The following is a 20,924-nucleotide window of genomic DNA, read 5'->3' on the forward strand; positions in this document are numbered from 1 at the left end:
CATAATGCATGCATGGCTCCATTCGACCAGGAACGACTAGAGTAATACTACCATTAGTTTGTGTGTTCTCACAAGCTGCCTGAAGGGCGCTGGTAATATTATTCCTACTATCTATCAACTACGAGCTGGGGCGGTAATGCAATGATGGACCTCCGATTAATAATATCCGATACGATAGTAGGAATGGCAGTTTTGTGAGCTTTCATAGGCTCTTCCACATTCACGCACAATCTTGTGGTATCTCTCTAGGAATCGTGTTGAGTAGAGAGAACACTTCCGTTTTCTGCTCTGCCTTTTATTCCGAGTAGAAACCGCCTTTTTCGGAGGATGTTCGTAGCAATGCATGTTTTATGTAGCGCTCCACTTTGGGGAGATCATCACCTACCTGCCCAAACTGTCCTTCCCTGTACGGTACCTGGTAACTAGTGGATTCCACCCTTTCCCTCCTTTTTCAGTTTGATGGCGACCACGACCAGCCAGAGGTGAGTAAAGCATCAAGGGTTTCTTCTTTTCGGTTTCAGTTTTTGTAATTGACAAGTTTAATTTTCCTCTTTTGTATTACTGCAGCTTCTAGTAAGAATCAGCACAAGTCCTCAGTTAAGTATTTCTTTCGTTGTGTTGCTAGTGATTAAAACGAATTCCTTTCTGCTTATATTTCCTTTAACCAACTTTAGCAAGTCTAACCAAAAATATTCACCCATGCTTGATCATAACCAGAATTATTTTTCTGTTACAGGTATTTTATTTTATTACTACATAATGCATGCATGGCTCCATTCGACCAGGAACGACTAGAGTAATACTACCATTAGTTTGCGTGTGCTCACAAGCTGCTTGAAGGGCGCTGGTAATATTATTCCTACTATCTATCAACTACGAGCTGGGGCGGTAATGCAATGATGGACCTCCGATTAGTAATATCCGATACGATAGTAGGAATGGCAGTTTTGTGAGCTTTCATAGGCTCTTCCACATTCACGCACAATCTTGTGGTATCTCTCTAGGAATCCTGTTGGGTAGAGAGAACAAGAAGTCCCTTCCCTCGTTTTGGAAGGTTGTTCGCAGCAACGCTTGTTTTATATGGTGCCCTCTTTAGGGAGTTCAACACCTTGTTGTACGGAACCCGATCAAAATCCAGTTAATGAATGACGGCATGAGTTTGTTGCGTCCGTCATCTGGTCGTCTTTTTATACGCTTGCATGTGGCGAGCAGAAAAGACGTGCTCGAGCAGGCTGGAAGGAGAACACTCCCCCGAAAGAGAAAAATGGGCCTCCCTCTCTCCCGTGTGCTTCCATCAAGGCCCAAATTGTGTGTGTTCTCCTTCGCAGACCTGGTCCTCCAACTTTCCTCGACTTTGCAGGTAACTAATCTGGAGCTTTTCTAAAGCTCTTTTCTCAGTGTCGAGGTGTTGAGTCAACTCCCAGCTCAACAAATACCTGCAGCGCAAGGTGCGCTTTTCCGAATTCCCCCGAAGAGGGAGCGACACGTGCTCGTGTTTCTACTATGTAATTCACGCGTGCCTCCACTCGACTACGGACGACTAGAGTAATACTGCTATTAGTTTGCGTGTGCTCACAAGCTGCTTGAAGGGCGCTGGTAATATCATTCCTACTATCTATCAACTACGAGCTGGGGCGGTAATGCAATGATGGACCTCCGATTAATAATATCCGATACGATAGTAGGAATGGCAGTTTTGTGAGCTTTCATAGGCTCTTCCACATTCACGCACAATCTAGTGGTATCTCTCTAGGAATCCTGTTGGGTAGAGAGAACAAAAAGTCCCTTCCCTCGTTTTGGAAGGTTGTTCACAGCAACGCTTGTTTTATATGGTGACCTCTTTAGGTAGTTCAACACCTTGCTCTCCTTGACTCTTCTCATTGTCGAGGTTCTGAGTCCGGTTCCAGGTGTACAAATAGGTGCAAGTCTGGATAGGGAATCTCCCCAAGTGGGTGAGCCTACGCTCTTTCTTATCAGGCGACACGTGCTCGTGTTACTACATAATGCATGCATGGCTCCATTCGACCAGGAACGACTAGAGTAATACTACCATTAGTTTGTGTGTTCTCACAAGCTGCCTGAAGGGCGCTGGTAATATTATTCCTACTATCTATCAACTACGAGCTGGGGCGGTAATGCAATGATGGACCTCCGATTAATAATATCCGATACGATAGTAGGAATGGCAGTTTTGTGAGCTTTCATAGGCTCTTCCACATTCACGCACAATCTTGTGGTATCTCTCTAGGAATCGTGTTGAGTAGAGAGAACACTTCCGTTTTCTGCTCTGCCTTTTATTCCGAGTAGAAACCGCCTTTTTCGGAGGATGTTCGTAGCAATGCATGTTTTATGTAGCGCTCCACTTTGGGGAGATCATCACCTACCTGCCCAAACTGTCCTTCCCTGTACGGTACCTGGTAACTAGTGGATTCCACCCTTTCCCTCCTTTTTCAGTTTGATGGCGACCACGACCAGCCAGAGGTGAGTAAAGCATCAAGGGTTTCTTCTTTTCGGTTTCAGTTTTTGTAATTGACAAGTTTAATTTTCCTCTTTTGTATTACTGCAGCTTCTAGTAAGAATCAGCACAAGTCCTCAGTTAAGTATTTCTTTCGTTGTGTTGCTAGTGATTAAAACGAATTCCTTTCTGCTTATATTTCCTTTAACCAACTTTAGCAAGTCTAACCAAAAATATTCACCCATGCTTGATCATAACCAGAATTATTTTTCTGTTACAGGTATTTTATTTTATTACTACATAATGCATGCATGGCTCCATTCGACCAGGAACGACTAGAGTAATACTACCATTAGTTTGCGTGTGCTCACAAGCTGCTTGAAGGGCGCTGGTAATATTATTCCTACTATCTATCAACTACGAGCTGGGGCGGTAATGCAATGATGGACCTCCGATTAGTAATATCCGATACGATAGTAGGAATGGCAGTTTTGTGAGCTTTCATAGGCTCTTCCACATTCACGCACAATCTTGTGGTATCTCTCTAGGAATCCTGTTGGGTAGAGAGAACAAGAAGTCCCTTCCCTCGTTTTGGAAGGTTGTTCGCAGCAACGCTTGTTTTATATGGTGCCCTCTTTAGGGAGTTCAACACCTTGTTGTACGGAACCCGATCAAAATCCAGTTAATGAATGACGGCATGAGTTTGTTGCGTCCGTCATCTGGTCGTCTTTTTATACGCTTGCATGTGGCGAGCAGAAAAGACGTGCTCGAGCAGGCTGGAAGGAGAACACTCCCCCGAAAGAGAAAAATGGGCCTCCCTCTCTCCCGTGTGCTTCCATCAAGGCCCAAATTGTGTGTGTTCTCCTTCGCAGACCTGGTCCTCCAACTTTCCTCGACTTTGCAGGTAACTAATCTGGAGCTTTTCTAAAGCTCTTTTCTCAGTGTCGAGGTGTTGAGTCAACTCCCAGCTCAACAAATACCTGCAGCGCAAGGTGCGCTTTTCCGAATTCCCCCGAAGAGGGAGCGACACGTGCTCGTGTTTCTACTATGTAATTCACGCGTGCCTCCACTCGACTACGGACGACTAGAGTAATACTGCTATTAGTTTGCGTGTGCTCACAAGCTGCTTGAAGGGCGCTGGTAATATCATTCCTACTATCTATCAACTACGAGCTGGGGCGGTAATGCAATGATGGACCTCCGATTAATAATATCCGATACGATAGTAGGAATGGCAGTTTTGTGAGCTTTCATAGGCTCTTCCACATTCACGCACAATCTAGTGGTATCTCTCTAGGAATCCTGTTGGGTAGAGAGAACAAAAAGTCCCTTCCCTCGTTTTGGAAGGTTGTTCACAGCAACGCTTGTTTTATATGGTGACCTCTTTAGGTAGTTCAACACCTTGCTCTCCTTGACTCTTCTCATTGTCGAGGTTCTGAGTCCGGTTCCAGGTGTACAAATAGGTGCAAGTCTGGATAGGGAATCTCCCCAAGTGGGTGAGCCTACGCTCTTTCTTATCAGGCGACACGTGCTCGTGTTACTACATAATGCATGCATGGCTCCATTCGACCAGGAACGACTAGAGTAATACTACCATTAGTTTGTGTGTTCTCACAAGCTGCCTGAAGGGCGCTGGTAATATTATTCCTACTATCTATCAACTACGAGCTGGGGCGGTAATGCAATGATGGACCTCCGATTAATAATATCCGATACGATAGTAGGAATGGCAGTTTTGTGAGCTTTCATAGGCTCTTCCACATTCACGCACAATCTTGTGGTATCTCTCTAGGAATCGTGTTGAGTAGAGAGAACACTTCCGTTTTCTGCTCTGCCTTTTATTCCGAGTAGAAACCGCCTTTTTCGGAGGATGTTCGTAGCAATGCATGTTTTATGTAGCGCTCCACTTTGGGGAGATCATCACCTACCTGCCCAAACTGTCCTTCCCTGTACGGTACCTGGTAACTAGTGGATTCCACCCTTTCCCTCCTTTTTCAGTTTGATGGCGACCACGACCAGCCAGAGGTGAGTAAAGCATCAAGGGTTTCTTCTTTTCGGTTTCAGTTTTTGTAATTGACAAGTTTAATTTTCCTCTTTTGTATTACTGCAGCTTCTAGTTAGAATCAGCACAATCCTCAGGTAAGTATTTCTTTCGTTGTGTTGCTAGTGATTAAAACGAATTCCTTTCTGCTTATATTTCCTTTAACCAACTTTAGCAAGTCTAACCGAAAATATTCACCCATGCTTGATCATAGCCAGAATTATTTTTCTGTTACAGGTATTTTATTTTAATAAAAATTAACAAAATAATTAACATACACTCAGTAAAATGCAATGTACTAAAGTAACATAAATAAAACAAAAACAAAATGTAAAAATAATAATGCAAAATACAAGTAGTTATTACAGGTTTCAACAGCAACAGCCATGACCCTGTCATCCCAATATTGGATGCAGTTCCAGAAAGTCATAAAGTAAGTATTGATATCTTCTTCTAATTATAATTTTTTAAAAAAAGAAAATTTCACAAAAAATAAAATACTGTGATCTAAAGGAAAATAAACCTAAAAAAAAATGTAAAAATAATAATGCAAAATACAAGTAGTTATTACAGGTTTCAACAGCAACAGCCATGACCCTGTCATCCCAATATTGGATGCAGTTCCAGAAAGTCATAAAGTAAGTATTGATATCTTCTTCTAATTATAATTTTTAAAAAAAAGAAAATTTCACAAACAATAAAATACTGTGATCTAAAGGAAAATAAACCGAAAACAAAATGTAAAAATAATAATGCAAAATACAAGTAGTTATTACAGGTTTCAACAGCAACAGCCATGACCCTGTCATCCCAATATTGGATGCAGTTCCAGAAAGTCATAAAGTAAGTATTGATATCTTCTTCTAATTATAATTTTTTAAAAAAAGAAAATTTCACAAAAAATAAAATACTGTGATCTAAAGGAAAATAAACCGAAAAAAAAAATGTAAAAATAATAATGCAAAATACAAGTAGTTATTACAGGTTTCAACAGCAACAGCCATGACCCTGTCATCCCAATATTGGATGCAGTTCCAGAAAGTCATAAAGTAAGTATTGTTATTTCCTAATTATAATTTCCAAAAAAATAATTTCATAAAAATAAAATGCTATGAAATAAAGGAAAATAAATAAAACAAACAAACCAAAAAAAGAAAAAAACAATTAAAAAAAAAGAAAAAGTTATTCAAGTTTTCAGCACCAGCAGCAGCAACACCCATGACCCCTCTCATCCCCATCTTGGAAGCAGTTCCAGAAATTCCTAAAGTAAGTAATAATATATTTTTTTTTTTTTATAAGCAACTCCAACTTCCCATCGAATTCATAAAGGTTTCATTTATTGTATCAATGTGTCTTGGTGGTGCTGCAACCACTACCTTGATTTATTTCTAATTTTCTAGTGATTGTTGAGACTTCAGGACTCTAAACCACCTTTTAGCACTTGTTTTGTACCAGCTGCTGAATTTGCTTTGTTTTAGATGGGTTTCAGTTAATTTCTTAATTTACTTGATTTCTTTTTTGTCTAATGACTTTTGATGATTCCAGCTTCTAATTAGCCCTTTCTTTTCTTGTTCTCCAGTACCGTTGAACATTACTCGCTTTTTTCGCACCTGATAAATTTTGCTAATTTCTTTTTTCTCTTTTTGTTCCAGACTTTATCCTGTCTATTAACTTTTATTCTCTTTCTAGTTCTCTTGCAGCGTTGAACATTACTTGTTTTTTTAGTTATTTTTACTAATGAGTGTTGAGACTTGAAGATTCTAAAAGAGCATTTCTTTACAGCACCTGATGAATTTTTTCTTATAATGTCCTATTTACTTGATTTCTTTTTTGTCTAATGACTTTTGATTAGGGGTAGGCTATAGAAACAAAATTTTTCAAATAAATGCCAAAACTAGCTTATTACCTTCATTTATATGTAAATAGATGGGAACAAGTGATTTTGTTCAAACGGGTCAAAATTGGAGGGTCGCTGGCCCCAAACGTGATTTGACCGCGTCAACGCGTGAAAATAGCCCAAATTTCGGCCCCGAACACACTTAATCATTTATTGAAAGCCACAGGGTGCATTTTTTCGCTATAAATGCATTTGTATCATTAAATCTAACATTCCCATTGGCTATCCCACAAGTAGGGTTTTTTTTTTTTTTAGGGTATCTCAGAGTCAAAATGGGTCAAAATTACCCCAAAATTAGCCAAAAATGGTCGGAAATCACAGATTTTCCAAAATGCACCTCCCATGGGCTCAAAGACACCTCTACATGGCAGAAACTGTTGGGAAATGCTTGAAGCAGGCACTCTCCTAACTTTTGCACTGTTAATGAGGGGTATAAGGACCTTTAAAAGGGGCTAAATATGGCCGATTTAGCCAATGAGTCAAAAAGTCCCTAAGAATCAACATAGGTTGTCAAAAAGGGGCTTAATTTGAGTTATAGATGGAAAATTACCAAATAAGGAAATGTTTTCTTTCTGTATCAATGGAATGGCATCTTTAAATAGTCACGATAACATTGCATAGCATTAATTGTGAATTTGATTGAACTAAGATTATAATTACGACGATTGGACTTATCTTCTGCTTGATTCTCTTCCAACTGAGGCTGAATGTGTTCAAGCTGTGCAGCAACATCATGCTGCCAAATATGGTACCACGACACAGAAAAATCATATTGACCAGTTCTCCTTGCGATTACTACAATTGTGGCAGAAAGCCTTTGGAAGTGATGTTCGTTATGTTACAATACCTGGGATAAAACATAAACTTGATCGATGGCTAAAAATTTACGATAAAGATGTCTACAAAGCAAAGGGTTCCAGACGTGTGAATATAATTAAATGGAAACGAGAGCACCATGTCCTTCTCAATATACTTTCAAAAGATGTGAATCCTGATGAATTTGATGTACATGAACGAAGATTCTTTGCCGATCAAAAGTCTCTCTCTCTCGCAAATGGCTCATTGTGCCAGAGCATGATACCTCAAACAATTTGAACTACTCATTAAACAGATCGGGTACAATCCGTAGCACTGTCCCATGTACCGAGATCGCCAGCCAAACACATGTCACTTACAATCTGCGAACTGGTGCACGGAATTTCCAGGAGTCAATCAAAATAGCTGTAGCAAATTCCTGTGCTGCAGCCAACATTTAATGCATTATATTGATATTTTACTGTTGAATGATTTTAAAGTAATGTGAAGTGAAGCTGTGTCTTGAAATAAGAAAATAATTCCTTTGCTAATTACTCATAGCTTTTATCAAGTTATTCAATATATTGGTTACAAATCTAGAAATAGCGAATCGAGGGCCATTTTCATCAATTTTGGGGTAACTATGAGAACACTATGAATTCAGACTCTTCTTGGACAGCATTTTATTGACATTCAATGTTCAATTTACAATTAATTACTTTCTGAGAAGTTGATGTAGTAAAGTTACAATGTTTCTAAACAGTATCATTGATGAATGAACTAATGATTCATATGTTATGTACCGTAAAGCGTAATTTTGTCATTTTTGGATTGTTTTGACCCTTTTTACATCCCCCAAAGATCTCTAAATACAAATGGAAGTCTTCCAACTGTAAAAAGCCATACAGGGGTTTTTATAGGAGCCCGATGAGATATAATACCTGCGTTTTGGGGATTATCCGTGATTTTCATTCATTTTTGGCTAATTTTTGGGTAAATTTGACCCATTTTGAACCCTTAAGATACCTTGAAAAGCCCTATATAGGTGGGATAGAATGTTAGATTTAAATTTATAGAGCCATTTATGGTCAAAAATTGCACCCTGTGTGTCTTGGGAGGTGCATTTTGGAAAATCCGTGATTTCCAACCATTTTTGGCTAGTTTTGGGGTAATTTTGACCCATTTTGGACTCTGAGATACCCTAAAAAAAAAAACCCTACTTGTGAGATAGCCAATGGGAATGTTAGATTTAATGATACAAATGCATTTATAGTCAAAAAATGCATCCTGTGGCTTTCAATAAATGATTAAGTGTGTTCGGGGCCGAAATTTGGGCCATTTTCACGTGTTGACGCGGTCAAATCACGTTTGGGGCCAGCGACCCTCCAATTTTTTTGTTCCCATCTATTTACATATAATAAGCCACTTTTGGCATTTATTTGAAAAATTTTGTTTCTATAGCCTACCCCTATTTTGATGATTCCAGCTTCTAATTGGCCCTTTCTTTTCTTGTTCTCCAGTACCGTTGAACATTACTCGCTTTTTTCGCACCTGATAAATTTCGCTAATTTCTTTTTTCTCTTTTTGTTCCAGACTTTATCCTGTCTATTAACTTTTATTCTCTTTCTAGTTCTCTTGCAGCATTGAACATTACTTGTTTTTTTTACTTATTTTTACCATACGCACAGATTTGGTAAAGTTAGCCGAAAACAATTATATATAACATTTCTTCAGTTTGAACTCATTTTTGCCGAGAGAGATAGGTTTCCTTGTTCATGTGGATTTGTATGTAAATGCATGAACAATATGCTTTGTAATTATATACAAATATTTACATTACTATTTTTTTTTATTTTTTTATTACAATTTCACCCCAAACAAGGCACTTTGCCACTATCAGGGGGAAACATCTACTAGGGTACTATGTAGGGATTTGGGCAGGGAGGTGTTGGTTCACGTTGCACTTGAACTTATGCATGTCAGTACAGTTGGGGAAGCAGTGACCTGGAATGGAATTCCAAATTCTAGCAGTTCTGGGGAAGAAACTACTGGAGTAGAAAGATCTTTTAAATGTAGGGATCTCTACAGTGTGGGGGTGGGATTTTGCAGCTTGTCAGGTCTGTCGAGGGTGTTTACGTTGTGGGGGCACAAGTGCTTGCAGTTCATCAGAGCATTCACCATTATAATACTTGTAGAACAGGCAGAGGGATGCAACGTTTCGACGATGGGACAGAGGCTGAAGCTTAGATGCCAGTTTAGGGCCTATCAGATTTGCGACTCTCTTTTGAACCCTGTCAAGGAGTGAGAGACTAGTAGCCGATGCACCAGCCCAAATATGACAGCAATACTCCATACATGGGCGAATAGTGGCCTTGAGAGAGAGCCCACCTTCCTCGCAGCGGCCCTGGCAATGCTCTCGATGTAATTGTTCCAGCTATAATTATCATTTTCATTATGGATCAGTAATATAATTTTACTACTGTTAATATATTCTAATAAATTATAATATATTAAATAACTATAAAAACTAAAACTAATAATTAAAAACAAAAAAAATCATGATTAGATACTAAAACATAACTTATAAATTAGCGCTAAATTAAATTATAACTGATCAAATAATAAACACTAAACCTCGACATAAATGTAAATATCAAAATGTTAAATTGTATAAATACTGAAAGATTAAACACTAATACTAAAATAATACTTTAAAACCAAAAATATACCAGAGAATAAGTGATAAGCTGTTCTAAAAATAAACTTATTACTAGTAAAAATATCTTGCTGATCCATATAAGAAAATGATGATAATAATAATGGCATATTAAAAATTAGCAATTATTAGAATAACGATTGCGCTCAAATTCGAGTTTGCCCTTTACACGCCTTTGCAGTAATATTTATGCCCCAAAACTGAAAAATGTGGCTGATTACTTGGACCTGAAAGTTCTAAACTAGCATAATTGTCTGGCATCTCAGTACTTTGTACAAAACTAGCATTTTAGCCGTGGGAGTTTGGGGGTTTTGTGTTGAGCCAAACAAGGAAAAACGCGTGGTAGCAGGGAGGAAGGCTAGAACCCGTTACGTGTTTGCGTGTATGACCACTGGCAGTGACGTAGGTTTAAATTAAAGCTAGAGAAAAGAAAGCACGGCATGACTTACAAATACATCGTGGATTAAAGCAACCCCCTAGCTATTTGTCGCGTGAAGTAATAATTACACTTATATATATTTTTCCTTTATTTTTAACTTTGACACAGTAACCATTATTGATTAAGGGTCATATGAATTTATTACGTTAGATCCATGGCCAAGGAAACTATATCTAACATTTCAATGGTTTATACTATAAGTTGTACACTTTCACTTTTATAGATATATCCATTTCAAAATTACTCGGACTTGTAGCGACATGATTCCATTTCCGTTGGATTAAAACTTGTCTCTTTTTTCTTTTTTTTTTTTAGCAACCAGCCGAAACTTCTCCCAGAAGAAGACCACTCCCATCCAAAATTTCTACAAGAACAGGATAGCCGCCGCCACTTCAGGGTCCTGGATATGACCTTAAACTGTATCCGATGGTAAAGCTCCATAAGCGGGCTTGGGGAGTGTGGAGCCACCCTTTAATTACCATTGCTCCCAGGTCCACTCTGACCCGGAGTGGTAGTACCTGTTAGGGTCCCCACTGTGGGTTACATATTTTTCTTCTAATAAACCTTTTAAAACTATAAGTCTATTTTCTGTGTTATCTATTTGTTATACATCATGTTTATTGATATCTGGTAAACGATTTATAAGCCCAGAATTTAATTGTGATATTCGTTTTCAGCATACTCGAAAACATTAAAAAAAATCGACATAGAATTACATATCAAATATAAAAAAAAAAAAGAAGCTAACCCTGACCCCCAACCCTAATCCATCCTAGAGACAATTTGATCAAAGAGGAGCAGCATGAATATCAGCAATAATGTATGCAAAAAAAAAAAATTACTTAATATTGGTTTGAACTATAAAGAACTCTGCACTTGGTGAGTTTTGGTCATTTTTGGATATATTACTATTTTCGGCATGACCATTAAATACTTAATATTGGTTTTGTCTTTAAACGACACTTAAAGTCAAACAGCATTTTTGAAGTAGTTTTTAACAAACATACAAATTACTTTGAACTATAAAGAACTCTGCACTTGTAGAGTTTTCGTAATTTTTGGATATATTACTATTTTCGACGTGACAATTAACTACGTATGGAGGTTGGCTTTGTTTTAATATGCAGGGAGACGACGGTCTCATGACAGTCACCTCGGTCTTGTTCTAATTTGAGCCTGAACACTTGTTATGTTCCAAAGTAAATAAACGCTTTAAAATAAGTTAAAACAAAAAGAACTTCTCAGATATTAATCAAGGCAGATAATTCAAGTCAGAGTTACCTTTAGGAAACCATATGAAAATATACTCACAAATATATGTATATATATATGTGTGTGTGCTTTCTCAAGGGAGATAATAAAAATAAGAGTTATCTCCCTTTAAAAAAACATGAAAATGTACTAAAAAATATATATATATATATATAGTAATTTATGAAATATATATGGCGATTAAGCTACACTGAATATTCGGCGTTGCATCCACTATAGGATTTGTCAGGCTAACGAATCCTATAGTGGATGAAACGCCGAATATTCAGTGTAGCTTAATCGCCATATATGTTTCATAAATTACTAACGAGCTCTACCAACGTATTGAGCAGTTTTGAAGTAAATACTTAAAGTTTATGCATAAATCTATACTTTCGTATATTAATTTTATGTGAGTAAATGAAGTAGTTATATATATATATATACAACTTCTTAATTTACTCACCTAAAATTAATATACGAATATTCGTTTTCAGCATTCCTGACCAAATTGAGGGTTGGCCCCTTTCATATTCCGGCTGTACAAACATGGTCACCAGTGATTTGGTCACCAAAAATTATATATATATATATATATATATATATATATATATATATATATATATATATGAGCAAACACTTAATAAAATATATGAAAAAAACACTTTGAAATGAGTTAAAAACATATTTAATCTGAAAAGGAAACACTAGATAAATGGATAGTCCTTAATCCGCGGAGTTTTGAAGAAATACTTTCCTTCTCATCAGAGGGTAGGAATTAGCAAAATGCAGGATCGGATTTTGCATGCAGAAGTATTTGATGAAACAACAAGTAAGTCAAAGATCTTACTTGAAAACGAAAAAAAAGTGAAGCAGAGGGAATATGGTGAAGAAAAAGGTGATTACATATTATAAGCTCTATTTCCTATTTGGTTTTATCGAGCTTTTACATCTGGCTGAGATCATTTTATGAATATTAATTCTTTAATATTTATAATATACTTTAATTTTACTATCTTGGATCATTTTGGTAAATTTAATTGTAATTTATATATATATATATATATATATATATATATATATATATATATATATATATATATATATATATATATTGTTCTCCAAACGAGGATATAATTCCACTTAGTCTTTTTTGCTCCTAATGAACCCTGCTCTAGATGCCGCATCTTCACCATGCTACCTAGCATCTTCTCTACTATTCTGATGAGAAGCATTAGGCTTCGAAATGCCCTGGCATTAATATTGGCCATGCAGACATTAGATGGCTTGCGCTTTCAATCGCTGAGTGGCAAAACCTACACTGGCCATTTGTTTGTAGGCCAGCCATTTTTTTAAATCCATTTGTAAGTAAGCCCTGATCTTGCCTGGCTACAATAAGTCTTTCCTCATCAAATGGCAGTCTCCCACTCTTGAGCCATTGGAGTGAAGCATCTTTGTCTATGTATTGCTGGTTCAGCTCCTCCAGGAACTTCCCTGCTCGCTTATTTTGTTTCCATCCTTTCTATTTCGGTGTATTTTTTTCTTGTGTATCGTCACGTGTGTATATAGATATGTGTATACAGATAAAACACATTTACCTTTCAGTTATGAAAGCATGAACACAAACAGTTTACAAAATATGATAACTCTTTATTCTACCAGCCAGTTGATTGATGAATCAACAATTCAAGCCTTTGTTGTATCTTCCCATCTTCGCTTCAAGAGGGTTTCAGCTAACTTGACTCTCCCTAAGTTGCTCCTCAACTCTGTCTTTCTTCTTCTAACTGACATGAATCCATCTCAATATATTGGAATTTCCCCCTTTTAAAAGCATGCCTCGCCATGTGAATTTCATTCACGTGGATTTCACCTATGTATGTCCAAGCATGCCTTTAGCAAACAAAGAAATTCCTAAATGAGTTGTTTCATTTATAACCTATTTATTTCATCATTGTTTCTAAACTGCATTGTTCATATCTAACTCTGACATAAATATTTAGTTATTTCCAAGAACAATGAAAATCGTTCTACATTCCTACGATTTCAATATGTATTCTTTTTTAAACTTTTCTTACTGGGTTCGATTCTAACCTTTTCCAAACATCATTTTCAAACTTATCTAGTTTGCTCTTTTAATTACTGGGGTCTGTGGCCTTTGCTTTTTTACTTACGTCTGTCCCCTTCTCATGTAACAATACATATGAAAGTGGTATGAATGTCCTGTTTCTTTTTTTCTAAGGGCATAGCTTCACTCTCTGACTCTCTCTCCCTGGCTGTCAGTGTGACTATGTGATTATCTCTAATTATTATCTCTGATTATCTGCCCTAACTTCGAACCTTGTTTCAATATATTGAGAATCACCCTTGTTTATGACGTCAGAGGCTTTCAATATGTATTCTTTTTAACTTTTCTTACTGGGTTTAATTTTAACCTACTTTTCCGAATCTCATTTCCAAACTTATCTAGTTTGCTCTTTTAATTACTGGGGTTTCCGTTTCACATGCAACGTCATGATAGTTCTTTTATCATTATGTTAATACGGAGCTGAGATGAGAATGATCCGATGAGTAATCTGAGTCCTTTAGATCCGACGACCTCAGTAAGAAAATTAAATCTCGACAACATAGAGAGATGGTTTGTCCACGTTGAAAGAACGGACGAGAGTTCCTGGGTTCATTGATGTCGAGCAGTTGAGGTAACATGTTCAGTTCACAAAAGAAAAACCAAGGAAAACATAAAATAAGAGTGGACTTGAGAGAAAGAGGGATAAATAAAGACCTGACCAGAGATAGGTCAGTTTCGAAATCAATTTTTAAACCAAACATTACACTGAATATGATGACAAAGCAACCAGAAAAAAACGGAACATAATAACATGTTAAAGAAATATGGGCACAAGAAAGAAATTTAACCATTTTTTTTTTTTTTAAAGAACAAGATTTGGTGTATTTTTATTAAAAATCTCCTGCAACAACCAGAAAAAAAAAATAAAAATAAAAAAAAGAAATAATAACAAATCACTTCTTTTTCACGTCTCCTGACGTCACGAGAAACTCAAATTTCATCATTTTTATCATGGGAGGATGGAGGGAGAGTGACAACTCCTTATATCATTGTTTTTGTTTTGTTTGATTTTCTTCGAACGGGGGGGGGGATATAAGGGTACCGTGAGGGGTTTCTTAAAAGATATATATAAAAAAAAGGAGGGTGGGATTAGGATTAGGGTTACTGCGTTTTTAAAATCTTTTTTTTGTGTACTGTGTTTGTAAAAGAAAAGAAAAACGCTTTCAGAATGCGAGGAAGGAGTACTGTGTTTTCATTTTTTATTTGTTTATTCATTTTTTTTTTTACTTCATCATTTTCCCATGTTCATTTTTGGTGGATAAGGAATTGCGAGTGTCAGAAGGAGGAGGGAAAGGGACGTGGTAACTGGAAGTTGAGGGAATCCTTTCTTTCTTTTTTTTAAATTTTATTTCGTTCTATTTTATTTTTTCTTAAGTCCGAACTGATTCAGCAGAGACCGTAAAGGGCAGGCCAGAAGCTATCACAATCTGAAAAAGAGAAGAAAAGAAAAACACTTAAAGTCTTGATTAACCTTTTCTTTTTTTTTTTTTTTTAACTCATGCTCATCTATAACAAGGCATATCGCCACTTGGACCTAAGGGGCTACTATCATGGATATCGGTGATTGGAGAGACGTCTTTTAATTGTTAAAAGAAAGCAGCTTAGTTTTACTAGCATTAAATGTTACCATCCATTTGCGACCCCATTCCATTACGGTCTGGAGGTCATTGTCAGAACAGATGTACATAAATCTAAAACAATGGCAGAATCGTTACGTTTTAAATTTATGTACATCTGTTCTTCCTGCATATTATAAAGTGTTGTATCATCAGCAAATATACCCATCTCGGACACAATATTATCATGCATGTTATATTGTGTCCTCAACAAATCTTCCCATCTCGGACACAATGGTGTCAAATAATAGAGAATCATTTAAATACTTCAAAGTGTAGTATCTGTTCCGGCAGATGCTGCAAAGCTATGACTAGCACAGACCAGCTATGACTAGCAAAGATCATATGTGGGGGTAACCCCACATATCTGACCTTGGTCACTGAAGGGGCAACCCTTCATACCAACAGTTTCTAATCCAGCTCCCACCTCTCAGGAGCTGGATCCCCCTTTCCCTCCCCCTTCCCCCTATCTCCACATTAAAAAACGGCCTCCTGCCTAATTTGCTCAGTAGCAAAACCCTGGTTGTTTAATGTTTAATATTCAACATCTATATAAAAACTGAACAACCGGTAATTGAGCATTACATGGTAGCTTAACTTTCAAACATTGAGTTATGAAAGCAAAAAATTTTTTTATTACTTTTTTGTTTTTAAATAATTATGTTTATTTAAATTATTGCTATATACGATGGTAAAACTGTTTAGATATTTTAAAAATTATTTTCATTTAAAGAACTATAAAACAAGTATGCATGGTCCGCCACTCCCCCCACCCCATTTAGCTCCAAGAGTCCCCAGGGGTTGTCAAATCCTTGTGAAAATGAACGGTGCAGTTTTAAGCCTTAACATATGTAAATTTGAGTTCTGTACCATGCGAAAAAAAAAAAAAATGACTAAGTCCATCATTTATCTCCACCCCCCCCCACATTTAGCCCCAAAAGTCCCCAAGACCTTAACATATTTAAATTTGAGTTCAGCACCATGCAAAACTACTAAATAGACATACACAGGAAATTTTGGACAAATATGGTAAAATAGTCCCAAAAATGGATTGTTTTTATTAGCCCTAAAAGAGCCCCTGGGGCACACCCAAGAGTTATCGCAAAGTATAGACAAACAAAATTATATAGAAATCAGTTAGTTACAACTTTTCAGAAAGTTTTATAAAAATCCAAGGCATCATTTTTTTTTTTTTTAATAAGCACAAAAGTCTCAATTTTAGCCATTTTAACCCGAAAGGAACCCCTGGAAGGGGGGGGGGCAACCAGAGTTTTCCCGGAAAATCCGTTCTGTTACATTTTTACTCATATCATGTTCAATGTTTGTGCAAAATTTCAAAAAATTCCAAGGTGCAGTTATTGAGAAAAGTGTGGACAACGAACAGACGCATAGACAAGGGTGAATTTACAGCCCTCCCCCACCCATTTTGTCGGCGGACCAAAAAAAAACAAAAAACAATGAAACATTCGCAGCAAACACTCGTCTGGCTACAACAACTGCCAATAATTTCCCTTATAATCTATCTGGGCTTAAAAGTATTCCATGAGCAAAACTTCTTTCCTAAAACTAACCATCTATGGAACACGGACCGCTTTCCAGCTAACTATAACATGGTCGTTTTCAAGTCTAATGTAAACAAGTTTCTGTTCAGCTGTTCTCTTTAATAAACTTACCCAAATATCAATAGTATGTGTGTGTGTGTTAGAAACGACAATAACCCTATTCAGGTTTAACTGGCTTCCTCTAAAGCAAGTTTGATGCGATTATGAAATTCACAAGCGATTCCCAGTCGTGTGTATATCCCCGATGATGATGTTAGGTTTTTGCAACTTTTGCAGGAGGGTGTCGACGTCTTCCTACATACAGCGCCTGAAATTCTCAAATTGGTCAAGTCCTTGACTTTTGACCACTTCTCCACCGTCCTTTCTCTTTTTTCGAGTCTGTGCAAACCCTGGCGCCATAAAACATATTTAGCATCTTCTTTTCTGTTTTGTAGTTTTTTTCTTTTTTTTAATAAATTTCAAATCTTAGCGTTTGCTGTGTAGCAGGAGGTTCATTATTCAGGGACTAGCGAGGGGTACCACGCATTGCCCAGGTGTTTGGAGGTGTGTGTGGAAACTCTCGGGGGGGGGGGGGGTAAAATAATAAAAAAAATGTTTTGGTAGGTAGAGGGGGGGGGGGTAAAATAATAAAAAAAAATGTTTTGGTAGGTAAGTATGAGGATCGAACCCGAACCCTTGAGGCAAAGTTGGAAATTAAAGTGTGAGAAAAAAAACCGTGCGACGTTAACCATTGCGCCACCGCGAGATGCTAACGGAAACACGTTTGAATTTATTTAATTACTTAAATTGGCCGGTGCACATTTTAATGACTTAATGAGGTTAACTTTTGACTGTGGGGTAGCATTTCATTTAGTGCGGGAATGCTTTTTTTTTCCCCAAGATGTTGGAGGGAAGGGGGGAAACATTATAGGAAAAGGCCTAACCTACATGCGGCGAGCGAAAACTGTTGAATATTTATCTTCCCGAAGTCGAACAAATTAAATAGACAGGCAAGCTCCGTTGTTAACTGTGAGATATTACGATTTACATGTGATATAAAAATTTTTAAAAAGTTGTGAAGCAACTGACCGCTTCTCTGAAAAAGCCTTTCTTGGACATACACAAAAAGCCAACATACATTTTCGCTTTTATATATACAGATGGCAAGGAGTTCATATTGGGCGAATACATATAACGGATATAACGATAGTGATAAGGGAGAGGAAGAGAGGCATTTAGATGCACAGTCCTTATATTTCTTACTAGCATGGGTGCCCGGCATTGCCCGGGTATTTGGAGGTGTATGTTGAGCAAAAAGAAAAAAAAAGCGGTCAATTTTTTTTAACTTTGACCCCTATTATGACCTCTTAACATTTATTGTTTTGTGTTCAAATCAAGTTATTAAGTTAGATCCATGTCAAAGAGACCTATATCTAAAATTTCAAGTGTTTAAACCCAAAATTGTCGGAGGAGTTTGGCAGAGTTCTCAAAGGTCAAATCGTTGAGCTTTGACCCCTTAATTGCCAAATTTTTGGTCGAAAACCGATCACGTCGATTTTCCCAAATCTCAGTACCGTGTATATCAAATTTCGAGTCTGTAGACTTAAAATTGACAGAGTTATTGCATAGGGAAATGTAGACACACAGACACTTTCACTTTTTCACTTATCTAATGTTCTTATTTACATGGAAAGGGACAGCCCTTTTTTCTGTAACATGTTTACTGAAGACATTTCTTTATTCAAACCAAACCGGTCTATCTCTCACATGATAGTTATTCATTCCTGTGTTTAATCCCCCCCCCCCCAAAAAAAAATAAGCATCTTATTTGTTTGTAAAAGAAAAAGAAAAAAAATGAAAATGGCAAAAGTCCTTCTGAAAATATTTCAAGATTATTATTTCACTTTCTGTGAAGTATTTTATTTATTTGTTTATTTGTTTATTTATTTATTTGTTTATTTATTTATTTATTTATTTGTTTCTTTATTTATTTGTTTATTTGTTTATTTATTTGTTTGCAGACTATTATCCTCATCTTCATTGTTGCTCTTGTTTCACCACGTTTCGACCAACTTATCCTCTGGCCTTCTTCATGTGGTTAACCACAATGGTATAGGAATGCTGAGTTTTGTAACTTCCATAGTTGTCGTCGTCTCAAGTTCAATATGAACAGACATCTTGCTGCTCAACTCCCTACATAGTATCCCTGCAATTATGTCCTAAATACCACATTAAAGTGGCACTGTGCTGTGCCTGGGGTAAAAAAAAAACCCAAAAAAATTTAAACAAAAAAAAAAATCTGAATCTCCTAACTGCATTCTCAGCAACTACTGCCATCCATAGTTATTGTCATCTCAACACGTTCTTAAAAGTCCAAGGAGGTATTCAACGTCTCTATCCGGGGCCCGTGGCGCAGTGGATAGAGACGTTGAATCTCTACGGTTTTGTCTGAAGATAGCGGTTTCAATCCTACCCAAGGCTGGCCAGAGGCTTACTTGGCCAAAACGTGGTGAGACGCAACAACTATGGAAGGCAGTAATTGCCGAGAATGCAGTTAGGAGATTCGGAGTTCCTATCTTGTCGCGAAACAACGACTAAGAAAGATGAGGATAATAGTCCGCAATAAATAAATTAATAAATAATTGTTACTTACAATTTGCATGGAAGTTTAAAGGTTCGTATAACCCTCACTTCTTGACGATCTGAACAACGTCTTCATCACAAAGGACATGGTCTTTTCCGACCTTCTGGGGTTGATGCTTTACTGAGCTACCCCAAACCAAAGCACTGAAAAAAAAAAAAGAAAGAAAGAAAAAAAAAAGATCAAAGATACGGTTATCAGGGATGTCAGTAGCCAACAACAAAGAAGGCTGAAAGTGAGATTGATTTCCCAACGGGGCCATGACCTCACTAATTTCCCAACTGATGGTTAGGGTTATGAAATGACAAAATGTAGGACAAATCTCTGGTGATTCAGTAAAAATCAGTCTTTGCTTAAAAAAAAATGTCAACTCTGGATAGTTCAGTCCTATCCGATTGAAATAATGAAGAAATAAAGGAGAAAAGATTTTGATGGTTGTTTATTTTGTTTTTTTAAACAAACGCATTTCAGGTGAAAACATTACATACTTGCATGTCATGGAAAAATTAGTATAAATTACAAACAAAAGAAAATGATCCAGTAGAAAAAAATTAAAATTAAAAAGAGAATTTATTCCGTTTTATCGTCTGTTTTTACGTGAAAGAGTTGTGCAACCAATTCAGTATCAAAAACAAGGGGGATAACCTTTGACTTAAATTGATAAATTAAAGGTCATCCATTTTAAAACCAAACATAATTTTGGATGACTTTTTTGTCAAAATTACATCTAGCAAAACTTCTAACGAATCATGTGTCGTAATTTTTAAAAATTTATTCTAAATTCACCATGACACGTAAGTATGTAATAATCGTTTTATTTTTAACTAAAAAAAAAAAAATCAAATTTCATGAGTAAGCAAAAAGGGACAGTTTCTACATCGCCATCTTGAAGAAACATAAGATAACTCCACAATAATTTAAACTTGTGAGATTAGTCTAAAATTTAGTATTAATCGTTTCAAATTATCTAAAAATGATTTTCTTTCTGAAAATAAAACTACCTGATTTATGTGACTTTTGGAATATGATCTTTTTGTTCTATCACGGAAACATACATCAAAGATTTTTCTCGGCAACCATCCAATATTTATTTCTGAGAAAAGTGTTAATTTGTTGCATATGAAAACTGTATATGACATGTGCATTGAAAGTTGGATCAAAGGGGGAGAACTTTGTCGTATGTTTCGCTAAAGTTACCCAATTATTTTCACATATCAAAAAACAAAAAAAAACAGTAAACAACCCCAAGAATACGAAACCAGAAATGAGGCCATCCATTTTTAAACCAAACATAATTTTGGATGACTTTCTTGGTCAAAATTACATCTATATATATATATATATATATATATATATATATATATATGACACATGCATTGAAAGTTCAATCAAAGGGGGATAACTGTT

The 20,924-nt window shown here is 36.6% G+C and overlaps 1 long non-coding RNA gene across 1 annotated transcript; it reads right to left on the reverse strand.

Moving 5' to 3' along the window:
• Positions 1-14,497: 14,497 nt before the first annotated feature.
• On the reverse strand, positions 14,498-19,665 carry LOC145269238 (uncharacterized). The gene is made up of 2 exons (XR_013864965.1): positions 19,530-19,665; positions 14,498-15,146 (listed from the first exon to the last, which is right to left on the reverse strand). It is a non-coding gene; the product is annotated as an uncharacterized LOC145269238 (long non-coding RNA).
• Between the last annotated feature and the right edge of the window lie 1,259 nt (positions 19,666-20,924).

This window comes from Euprymna scolopes, chromosome 45 (assembly GCF_053919585.1).
Source record: "Euprymna scolopes isolate OS-2025 chromosome 45, ASM5391958v1, whole genome shotgun sequence".
Taxonomy (NCBI): Eukaryota; Metazoa; Mollusca; class Cephalopoda; order Sepiida; family Sepiolidae; genus Euprymna; species Euprymna scolopes.